Source organism: Myxocyprinus asiaticus, chromosome 23, assembly GCF_019703515.2.
Source record: "Myxocyprinus asiaticus isolate MX2 ecotype Aquarium Trade chromosome 23, UBuf_Myxa_2, whole genome shotgun sequence".
In the NCBI taxonomy this organism is placed as follows: Eukaryota; Metazoa; Chordata; class Actinopteri; order Cypriniformes; family Catostomidae; genus Myxocyprinus; species Myxocyprinus asiaticus.
In genome coordinates, this window is record NC_059366.1 from 26,011,718 (window position 1) to 26,023,852 (window position 12,135).

Consider the following 12,135-nt stretch of genomic DNA (forward strand, 5'->3'; position numbering starts at 1 on the left):
GCTCATCTGCATTTTTTGGTCTCTTGTTTCTCATTTTCCTCTTGACAATACCCCATAGATTCTCTATGGGGTTCAGGTCTGGTGAGTTTGCTGGCCAGTCAAGCACACCAACACCATGGTCATTTAACCAACTTTTGGTGCTTTTGGCAGTGTGGGCAGGTGCCAAATCCTGCTGGAAAATGAAATCAGCATCTTTAAAAAGCTGGTCAGTAGAAGGAAGCATGAAGTGCTCCAAAATTACTTGGTAAACGGGTGCAGTGACTTTGGTTTTCAAAAAACACAATGGACCAACACCAGCAGATGACATTGCACCCCAAATCATCACAGACTGTGGAAACTTAACACTGGACTTCAAGCAACTTGGGCTATGAGCTTCTCCACCCTTCCTCCAGACTCTAGGACCTTGGTTTCCAAATGAAATACAAAACTTGCTCTCATCTGAAAAGAGGACTTTGGACCACTGGGCAACAGTCCAGTTCTTCTTCTCCTTAGCCCAGGTAAGACGCCTCTGACATTGTCTGTGGTTCAGGAGTAGCCTAACAAGAGGAATACGACAGCTGTAGCCAAATTCCTTGACACATCTGTGCGTGGTGGCTCTTGATGCCTTGACCCCAGCCTCAGTCCATTCCTTGTGAAGTTCACCCAAATTCTTGAATCAATTTTGCTTGACAATCCTCATAAGGCTGCGGTTCTCTCGGTTGGTTGTGCATCTTTTTCTTCCACACTTTTTCCTTCCACTCAACTTTCTGTTAACATGCTTGGATACAGCACTCTATGAACAGCCAGCTTCTTTGGCAATGAATGTTTGTGGCTTACCCTTCTTGTGAAGGGTGTCAATGATTGTCTTCTGGACAACTGTCAGATCAGCAGTCTTCCCCATGATTGTGTAGCCTAGTGAACCAAACTGAGAGACCATTTTGAAGGCTCAGGAAACCTTTGCAGGTGTTTTGAGTTGATTAGCTGATTGGCATGTCACCATATTCTAATTTGTTGAGATAGTGAATTGGTGGGTTTTTGTTAAATGTGAGCCAAAAATCATCACAATTAAAAGAACCAAAGACTTAAACTACTTCAGTCTGTGTGCATTGAATTTATTTAATACACGAGTTTCACAATTTGAGTTGAATTACTGAAATAAATGAACTTTTCCACGACATTCTAATTTATTGAGATGCACCTGTATTTTTAACATGTGTATTTTGTCTTACTGTACTGGCAGAGTTTTTATAGTCAAAACAAGTGAAAAAATCTACCAGTGCTGAAGAAGTAACCCAAAGTATTTAGAATACGTTACTGACCTCGAGTAATCTAACGGAATACGTTAGAAATTACATTTTACAGCAAGTATTCTGTAATCTGTAGTGGAATACATTTCAAAAGTAACCCCCCCAACCCTGCACACACACACCCATACACACACACACACAGACACACACACACACACACTTCATTTATTTCCACTGATTACATGGGGGTGTATTTATATTGTATACAGTCTTCTTATTTTGAGTATATTGTATATTATTTTTATTGTATACAGTGTTCTTATTTTGTGTATATTATTAGGTGTATATTGTATATTGTGTTGTGTAACAAGATGTGTAAACTGTGTTATGTGTAAATCAGATGTTTATTGTAATTGTCATACTGCTATGTTGCTCGGAACTGCACCCAAGACTTTCACCCACTGTTGCACTTGTGTATATGGTTGAGTGACAATAATTTTTTTTTATTTTTTTTTATGTGACACACACACACACACACACACACACAGGTTTGTTTCACTATATTAGTGAGGACATCATAGACTTCCATTGATTTCATAGCAGGCTAAATATATTTTCTAACCCTCACAGAAACCTGTGCACATCAGTAGATCTAAAACTAAACATGATTTGTCTGATGTATGAGCCTCTTTTAATAGTGAGGACCACCTAAAATGTCCTCAATAGTGGGTTTTCACTATATTAGTGAGGACATTTTCAAAAAATTTGGCACTCACAAGTATACACACACACACAAAACAAATGTAGTCTCTTCCACCTTTAATACAATGCATCACTTGTAATGTGGGACTATTTCTCTTAATTGCGGACTTTAAAGCTTACTATTTCTTGCTTGCTTGACCATTAAAGAATTTGCAAGTTCTTCACATACATTTGTGCTCAAACGTTTGCATACCCTGGCAGAAATTGTGAAATTTTGGCATTGATTTTGAAAATATGACTGATCATGCAACAAAACTGTCTTTTATTTAAGGATAGTGATCATATGAAGCCATTTATTATCGCATAGTTGTTTGGCTCCTTTTTAAATCATAATGATAACAGAAAATCACTCAAATAGTCCTGATCAAAAGTTTACATACCCTTGAATGTTTGGCCTTGTTACAGACACACAAGGTGACACACACAGGTTTAAATGGCAATTAAAGTTTAATTTCCAACACCTGTGACTTTTTAAATTGCAACTAGTGTCTGTTTATAAATAGTCAGTGAGTTTGTTAGCTCTCACGTGGATGCACTGAGCAGGCTAGATACTGAGCCATGGGGAGCAGGAAAGAACTGTCAAAAGACCTGCGTAACAAAATTTCACAATTTCTGCCAGGGTATGCAAACTTTTGAGAACAACTGTATTTCCCCATTCTTACTCATAGGCCCTTAATAAAGGCAGATGGAATTGTGAAAAGTGGTCTCTGATTCAGTGATTTACCAGTACCTAACCAATTCTCTCTGGGTATGTTCCTTTTCCTGGTGATCTCCTTCTGACAGAAACATATCTATATAGAATATACGGCAGAAATAGTAAGTGTGTATAGTAGTATGCCTTTTTGTTTGGATATAAAAGGATATAAATATATTGTGTGTGTAGAGTGATGATTTGTACTTTTTCCATTTTAAGTGCATTAAAATAAAAAATAAAAATAATAATATTTTTTGAATAATGATGAAGAAACATATTTTGTGTTAAAATAAATAAGAACAGAATATTTTGATTAAAATGTAAAAAAAAAAAAAAAACTACACTGAAAACCCTAATGTGTTGAATTTACTCAGTTGTTTGAGTAAACTTGTTCCCTCAATACAACTGCAAAGTAAGGGTGTCTCCAAAACTCATGTAATTAAGTTCACTTAACTTGGTATTATATTTAAATATTGTGTTTTCAACTTAATAATTTTAGTTGAATTGAATCAAATTTAGATCATAACAATAACACAGCTCAATTAAAGAAAATTATAAACAATTCTAGGTTGATCATTAAATAATTTTTATTCTCCACTGAAATGCATTTATAGCTATACTTCAGTTGCACATACACAAGGAGAACAAAGATAGGATTAACAGGTCCAATTTGACCAAAGTGGACACAGATCACCCTAATGGTGACATCACACGAAGTCACGAACTATTTGCAATAATAATAATAATAATAAAATGTAATACTAATAATATAAAATAGCTAAAACATCTATTAGTTTTTTAATAAAAACTTTAAATGCCCCTATAAATTCCCTTAGACCGAGGAAACATAATTAAATAATTAAAGCACAAGGGATTATTATTGCATGTAATAATTATTGCATGTAAATGCCTCATTAGAACAATTTTGCAGTGCATAGTAACAAACAGGTGTTTAGGAATGATCCGAGCTGTGGTAGTTTTTAAATGTTTTGGGAGAAAGTTTTTAGCCCCGTCTGAAGTCATACATTGAAGGTGCCTGAAGGGGGCGACAGCGGTGCAAAATGTGCGAACTGAGTTTAGCTGCTTTGGAAATCAGATGTGATGTACACTCACAACCAATAGAGGTCATACTCAATCCGTGACAGTCAAAGATAAGGACAGTTTAGAAATGTCTATTGGCGCTTTCGTTTCGGTTTATTTTTTCCGTGATGACAGCGCTGTAAACGACAGACCCGCAAACACACTGGTTGTTCTCAAATTATGTGCAACATATTTATAGCAGTATTAAAGTATTAAGTATGTTGTTATTCAAGAGACCCACAAGGCATATACACAAAACAACTGTAATTCTCAAGGTATAGTTTGCCTTATAAAACCAATAAGCCTATTTTAAGGTGTTTGCTTGAGATAACAATAAATAGTTTGAGAAGTTCCCCTAGCTGTTCTTTTTAAAGAGTCTCAGTGTCTACTAGTTTATGAAAGTTCCTCTTTTACTGTGCGTTCTGCTAAAAAGCAGAAGTAAAGCATGTGATCTGAAATTAGCGGTGCGAGCTTGTAAAAGTAGTACCTTGTGTTGTGTTAAAAGTTTGGTTAGCCACTAAGCCCCACTGCCACTGGTTACCCCTCCAAAATGTGTCATGAGTGCAGCTAGAAAGGTGTCTTGTGATGTCATTGTGTGGACTCAGTTCAGTAATGACAGATGAAGCACTAGAACATAATGTTGAGTGACGTTACTATGAGTGGGAGAGTGAGATCGGGTGGCCGTGTTTGTGAGTTCGGGGCTAACAGTGACATTTTGAGTCGTGTTAACACCTCCATCCATCCCACTCCCTCACCCACGGATTCTGACGCAATTGGGCATACTGTTATTTAATTTCGACTCATCCCTCCTTTTTCTTAAAAAAAAAAAAAAAGCTATAGGCTAAAAAGATATCAGTTTCATTCATAATCATCAAGAATCCATTTAGGTCAGGTCTAAAAGGTGATCATCTTTGAGCGGAAAAATTGCATGCACACAATGTTCTTAGATGGGTCTCTCTGTAAGATTATAGGGATTTTCCCTCTCTATTGAAATCTGAGATTCATTGCACATGAGGTAAGAATTTCAGTCAAACACAGAGGCAATATATAATTAGACAGACCTTCAGGATAGTTACACATGCCTCTCTGTCTCCAAGCAAAATTGTTTAATGAATACCCTTGACTTTGCAGTTTTGAAATGTAGATATTGCTTGGTTGCAAGTGAATTTTGTGGTAATTCAGATATAATAATGCAAGTCATGACCTTTGCTTCTTCTATTTGCCCTTTATAAGACCTTAAGATCGGTATAGTTTGAAAGAGGCGTATTTCGTCTGCTACTCAAATGACCCTGTTTCATTTGGTATGCATAAAACAAACTGAGCACAATTGTAATATTCAAAACCTATGTTGCAATATTGAGCAATGGAAATTGTTAAAGTAATGTTCCAGGTACAATACAAGTTAAGTTCAATCAACAACATTTGTGGCATAATGTTGATTACCACAAAAATAATTTTGACTCGTCCCTCCTTTTCTTTAAAAAAAAAAATAATAATAATAAAAAAAAAAAAAAAAAAAAAAAAGCACAAATCGAGGTTACAGTGAGGCATTTACACTGTAAGTGAATGGGGACAATGAAAGTGAATGTGGCCAATTTTGGAGGGTTTAAACAGAAATGTGAAGCTTATAATTTTAGACGATTCTTCTGTTAAACCCTGTGTATTATTTGAGCTGTAAAGTTGTTTAAATCATCATTTTTACATTTGTTTTAGGGTTTGATGACATTGTCACGGTAACAAAGTTGTAAAATTGGCTATAACGTTACACAGAAAAGGTTAGTAAGCGATTGTATCACGCTAAAATCATGTTTACAAGCATATCCTTTATGTCTTGTGTCTATACTTTATCTCAATCTAACCCAGAGTTTTGCTTTTTTATTTTTTTTTATTTTTATTTTTATTTTTTTTAAGAAAAGGAGGGACAACATTATGCCACAAATGCTGTCGATTGAGCTTAACTAGAATTGAACCCAGAACAAGGTGTATCAGCTACAGTATTTTATTTTATTTTATTTATTTTTTTCTGGGGGGGGGGGGGATCTTTTCAATCTATTGATATCTTTTCCCTATTGTATCTTTATACATCGTGCAGCCATATAGCAAACCTTGGCATTGAACATTTCAATCATTGAACCACCATTCACACTTTAATAAAGACTGTGAAATCTCTAGATGTTTTTTGGCAGACCCAGTACATTATTAGACTTTTTGAGCTTTCCTTCTGAACTTCCTCATTCTCCTTGTAAGAGAAGGCAGCTCTGTGAGGTGTGTCATTCAGTTCCCATCACGCAATGATTCGTGCGATTGTGTGTGTGCTCGTGACGGAGGGCAGGGGAGGAGCTTGCCTGGAACTGAGAACTTTGGCTGTTTGTATTTTGCTCTGGCTTTGTTCCAGGGCAGAAATGCTTTGACTGAACATGTATCAGTCTAACTCATGTAGACACAGAACGTGACAAACGACTTTGGAATATCTTTTTACTCCAGCTCACTGTTAAATGTGGGTAACAAGATAATGAAGTTATGATAAGTTTGTATACACTGGCGGCCAAAAGTTTACAATAATGTACAAATTTAGCTGTTTCGGAAAGAAATTGGTTCAGAATTAATTCACCAAAGTGGCATTCAACTGCTCATATACAGATCATAGTCAGGACATTACTGATGTAAAAAACAGCACCATAACTATTTGAAAAAAAATAATTTTTTGTTAAAATTTTTTGATAAAATCTAGACAGGCCCCATTTCCAGCAGCCAGCAGCAACCATCACTCCAACATCTTCTCCTTGAGTAATCATGATAAATTGCTAATTTGGTACTAGAAAATTACTTGTCATTACATCAAACACAGTTGAAAGCTATTTGATTCGTTAAATGACGCTTAACATTGTCTTTGTGTTTGTTTTTGAGTTGTCACAGTATGCAATAGACTGGCATGACTTAAGGTCAATATTAGGTCAAAAATGAAAAAAAAGAAACAGCTTTCTCTAGAAACTCGTCAATCAGTCATTGTTTTGAGAAATTAAGGCTATACAATGCTTGAAATTGCCAAAAAAAAAAACAAACAAACAAAAAAAAAAACCTGAAGATTTCATACAAAGGTGTACACTACAGTCTTCAAAGACAAAGGACAACTGGCTCTAACAAGGACAGAAAGAGATGTGGAAGGCCCAGATGTACAACTAAACAAGAGGATAAGTACACCAGAGTCTCTAGTTTGTGAAATAGACGCCTCACATATCCTCAGCTGACAGCTTCATTGAATTCTACCCGCTCAACACCAGTTTCATGTACAACAGTAAAGAGAAGACTCAGGGGTGCAGGCCTTATGGGAAGTATTACAAAGAAAAAGCCACTTTTGAAAAACAAAAAGAAAAGTTTAGAGTGGGCAAAGAACACAGGCATTGGACAACAGATAACTGGAAAAGTGTGTTATGGATCTTAACCCCATTGAGCTTTTGTGGGATCAGCTAGAATGTAAGGTGCGTGAGAAGTGCCCGACAAGACAGCCACATCTATGGCAAGTGCTACAGGAAGCGTGTCATCTGTGTATCTGGACAAATTGACAGCTAGAATGCTAGAAAGGGTTTGCAAAGCTGTAATTGCTGCTCGTGAAGGATTTTTTGATGAGAACTCTTTGAAGTAATTTACGTTTTTTTCAAATTGTAATAGTAATAATTTTTCACATTATTAATGTCCTGACTATACATTGTGATCAGCTGAATGCCACTTTGGTGAATAAAAGTACCAATTTCTTTTCACAAGCGCAAAATCTGTACATTATTCCAAACTTTTGGCTGCCAGTGTAATTCATGTCAAATACAGAAACACACAAGGACCCACTCACAGATATGACAGCATATGCTTGAAAGTAAGTATAGTTATGACTGTTATTTTCAAATAACAAGGATTCTGTAGCCATTTAAGCATTACGGTTGTGATTTGTCTGCACTGGTATTGGCCAAATTTTAATGGAAACTGTATTTTACCTGCGTCATTAAATGTTTTTTATTTTTTTTATCAGCAATAAGATTTTCAAATAATACCTTTTCATTAGTTCCAGGAAGGCAAAACAAACAAACGTCACTGCTTTATTCACTAACATATCTTCAAGTATTTCCCCTAGATCTGTGCGATTATTACCTCATTATGGTAGTTATGACTGCATCAGCCAGAGGCCTTTGATATGATCAAAGTAAACTCCATTTACTCATTAACCTGTTACCTTTGCCCTTATTAATGCAAACAAGCAAAACTGAACACAAGATTCTAAACAAGCAAAACTGAAAAATCATTTAATGACACAAGCTGACCAAGAACTCATGGCCCCTTAGCCCTGCTTCACTGGTCCCTGCATATGACAGAATTGTTTTTCTGTTTAGGAGCTCTATTGTGGTTTGCTACCGACAGACAGGAAGCCACAAAACAGCTTATCTTCCGACAAGATCATTAGAAGAGTCAGTCTTAAAATGTGTCCTGTATTCACAGGTATTGACGTATCTATGGGAAAAAGCTCTTGTTGCCTCTGGTTCATTCTAGCAGTAAACCACACAACTTTGTGAAATGTGGTGAGCATTGTCGTAATCTTGAAGACGATTTATTATAAACTCCATGTACTGATGTGTATGCTAACTTAAAATGCCGTTTTACTGAGCCTAACTCTTTTTAGCTTAAAAATTAAAAATGAATGATTCACACACTGAACTCTTGAGGATTAAACTGTCAAGCAACTCAACTGGCTCAAAGAAATTCAAAAGCAATACCATTTTCTGTGACACTTAATGCTTAAAAATACCCCTTAATTCACTTTACATATAAATCACAATAATGAAGGCACATAACAAAACTATTTAGCTATTATTATCGTTGATCATGCCAAATAATGTTAACTTTTATACTAAACACCCCATTCCTATCTCTGTATTTGTAGAGGCTATTTGTGTGAGGAGAATAGACAGCAATTGATGATAGTGTATTTGATGAAAGGACAACAACTGTACATCGTCTTTGAGAAGGCATGTTACATAATCCATTTTATGGCATTTTGAGTAGATTGTATAAAATAGACAACAGCCTGTAAGGATGTCTGCAAAACATTTACATTTTACATTTACATTTATTCATTTGCCAGATGCTTTTATCCAAAGCAACTTACAAAAGAGGAATAATACATCATAAGTGATTCATCTTAAGGAGACAGCGGTACAAAGTGCTGCATTACAAAGTTTCACTAGCATCAGAATAGTAGTATCCAATACAAATTAGAGTGCAACAAGAATATATATATAATAATTTTTTATTTTTTTTATTTTTTTATGAATGCATGGTTAAGTGCTCATGGAAAAGATGTGTTTTTAGCCGTTTTTTGAAGACAGAGAGTGAGTATGCTTCACGGATGGAGTTGGGAAGGTCATTCCACCAACGAGGTACAGTGAAACAGAAAGTCCAGGAAAGTGTTTTGGTGCCTCTTTATGTTGGTACAACAAGGTGTCACTCATTAACTGACCACAGGCTTCAGGTAGGAAAGTAGCTCTGCAGAAATTATTTTAGATATGCTGGAGCAGACCCAGTGACTGTTCTGTATGCCAGCATCAGAGCCTTGAATTCGATATGTGCATCAACCGGCTGCCAGTGAAGAGAGGCAAGGAGTGGTGTACATGCGCTCTCTTTGGGTCATTAAATACCAGACGTGCTGCTGCATTCTGTATCATTTGGTCTAACTGTGCATACAGGGAGGCCTACAATAAGAGCATTGCAGTAGTCCAATCTAGTTATGACAAGTGACAAGAGAAGTTGTGTGGCATGATCAGATATGAAGGGTCTTATTTTCCTGATATTGTAGAGTGTAAATTTACATGATCGTGCTGTCTTTGAGATGTGGTCTGTGAAACTGAGTTAGTTATCGATGGTTACTCCTAGATTTCTGACCGTTTTGGAGGGTGTTACTGTAGTTGAACCCAGCTGAATGGTGATGGTGTGTTCAACAGTAGGGTTGGCTGGAAAGACAAGAAGCTCCATCTTTGCTGGGTTGAGTTGTAGGTGGTGTTCCTTCATCCAGGTCGAGATGTCTGCCCAACAGGCCGAGATTCGAGCAGATTTAACATCAGATTTAATACTGTTTGCGGGACTGGTCAAAAGGATGTTCGCAAAAAGTTGTTCTAAATAGTGTTTATACAGTAATAGATACACAAAATATAGAAAAATTTAGTAATGAGTGTCACAACTCTGCGATCTTGCAGTACTGAAATTACATCAAAAGAGAAACTAAAAGGAAGAGTATATTTCTAAATCATGCCAATTTGACTACGGAGCAAAGAAATTCCAACATTTAATAACTAAGCTGCCCAACAATGTTTCAATACATTATATATAGCCTAGTAGGGTGTTGAGAAATCACTTGAATGATACCATGACAAAAGATCTCATTCTGATTGTTAGACATATATGTTAATTTCATCACCATTGCATCAACTTAATGTGTTATAGAGAACCAGATGCTGTAATGGGGAAACTTGACAGATGTATCCAATGGCTGCTCTTGATTCTTAGAACTGGACTGTGGCAATAAATAGTGAAGTGTATAGCTGCAGACAGATCTCCAAAAAGGGGCGTGAGCTCCAAATAGCCAGCAAAGATATAGGGAGCCCCTAACCGTCTGTGGAGGTGTCCCCTCCTTTTGGAGTTGGCGCAATCCCCTTTTGGAGTAACCCTGCCCACTTCTGGAGAAACTGCGCCCCATTTTTAGAGATCTCGGGCATGCAGCTATGCCTACTTGGAGAAATACCAGAAGAAATATGTACACCCGAACTAGAGTTTCACATTTTATTTACCAGAACTTTAAATGTTAAAACGAAACATAAAATTAGGTGACTGAATCAAACAAATCTATTAACAACATGAATGTCACATAATAGTAATTTATTTATTTTTGCTACAAATAATTTTAGAATCTAAACTATCTCTCTCTCTCTCTCTCTCTTTCTATATATATATATATATATATATATATATATACACAGTGCGTGCACAATTATTAGGCAAGTGAGTATTCTGATCTTATCATTATTTCCATGCACATTTTCCAACTTCAAACCATATAAACATGAATGCTTATTGGATTCAATCATTTTCAGGTGATATGTATTTGTGTAATGAGGGAGGGTGTGGCGAAAGTGACAAACACCTTATATCAAGGTGTGCATAATTATTATGCAGTTTCATTACCTCAGGTAAAATAGGCCAAAAAAGAGATTTAACTGACACTGAAAAGTAAAATTTGTAAAATGCCTCTCAGACGGAGGCAACACTCTTGAAATAGCTAAACTATTGAGGCGTGACCACCGGACAATAAAACGTTTTGTTGCGAGTAGTCAACTGGTGCGCAAAGAACGCATGGAGGTGAAAAGGCGCAAATTAACTGCAAAAGACTTGAGGAGAATTAAACGTGAAGCTACCAGGAGTGCTACCATATTCCAGAACTGCAACCTACCTGGGGTGTCCAAATTTACAAGGTGTCAAGTGCTCCGGGACACGGCCATGGTCAAGAAGGCTGAAACATGACCACCACTGAATAAGATTCACAAGTTGAAGCATCAAGTTTGGGCAAAGAAATATCTGAAGATAGATTTTTCAAAGGTTTTATGGACCGATGAAATGAGTGACTCTTGATGGACCAGATGGATGGGCCCGTGGCTGGATCACTAATGGACACAGGGCACCACTTCAAGTCAGGCACCAGCAAGGTGGAGGAGGGGTACTGGTATGGGTTGCTATCATTAAGGATGAGGTAGTTGGACCTTTTCAAGTTGAAGATGGACTGAAACTTGACTCCCAAACCTACTGCCAGTTTCTGGAAAGTACTTTCTTCAAGCAGTTGTACAGAAAGAAGTCCTCAGCATTCAAGATGGCCATGATCTTTATGCAGGACAATGCTCTATCAATGCATCCAAGTACTCCACTGCTTGGCTAGACAGCAAGGGTCTCAAAGATGCCCAAATATTGACTTGACCCCTTCCTCACCTGACTTAAATCCTACTGAGAACTTGTGGGCCCTTCTCAAATGTAAGATTTACAATGAGGGAAGACAATACACCACTTTGAACAGCATTTGGGAGGCTGTGGTCGCTGCTTCAGCGAAAGTTGATCGTGAACAGATCAAGAAACTGACCGACTCCATGGATGGAAGGCTCATGGCAGTTATTGAAAAGGGTGGCTATATTGGTCACTGAATATTTTTGAAAGGCCAAAAATGTTATTTAATTGTCTTTTTGTGTTACTTATTTGTTGTACTTCTAAAGATTTAGAATAAACAGTTGAGTTTGGAGAAATTCTTTTTGTAATTTAGTTGCCTAATAATTGTGCACACTTTTATATCCC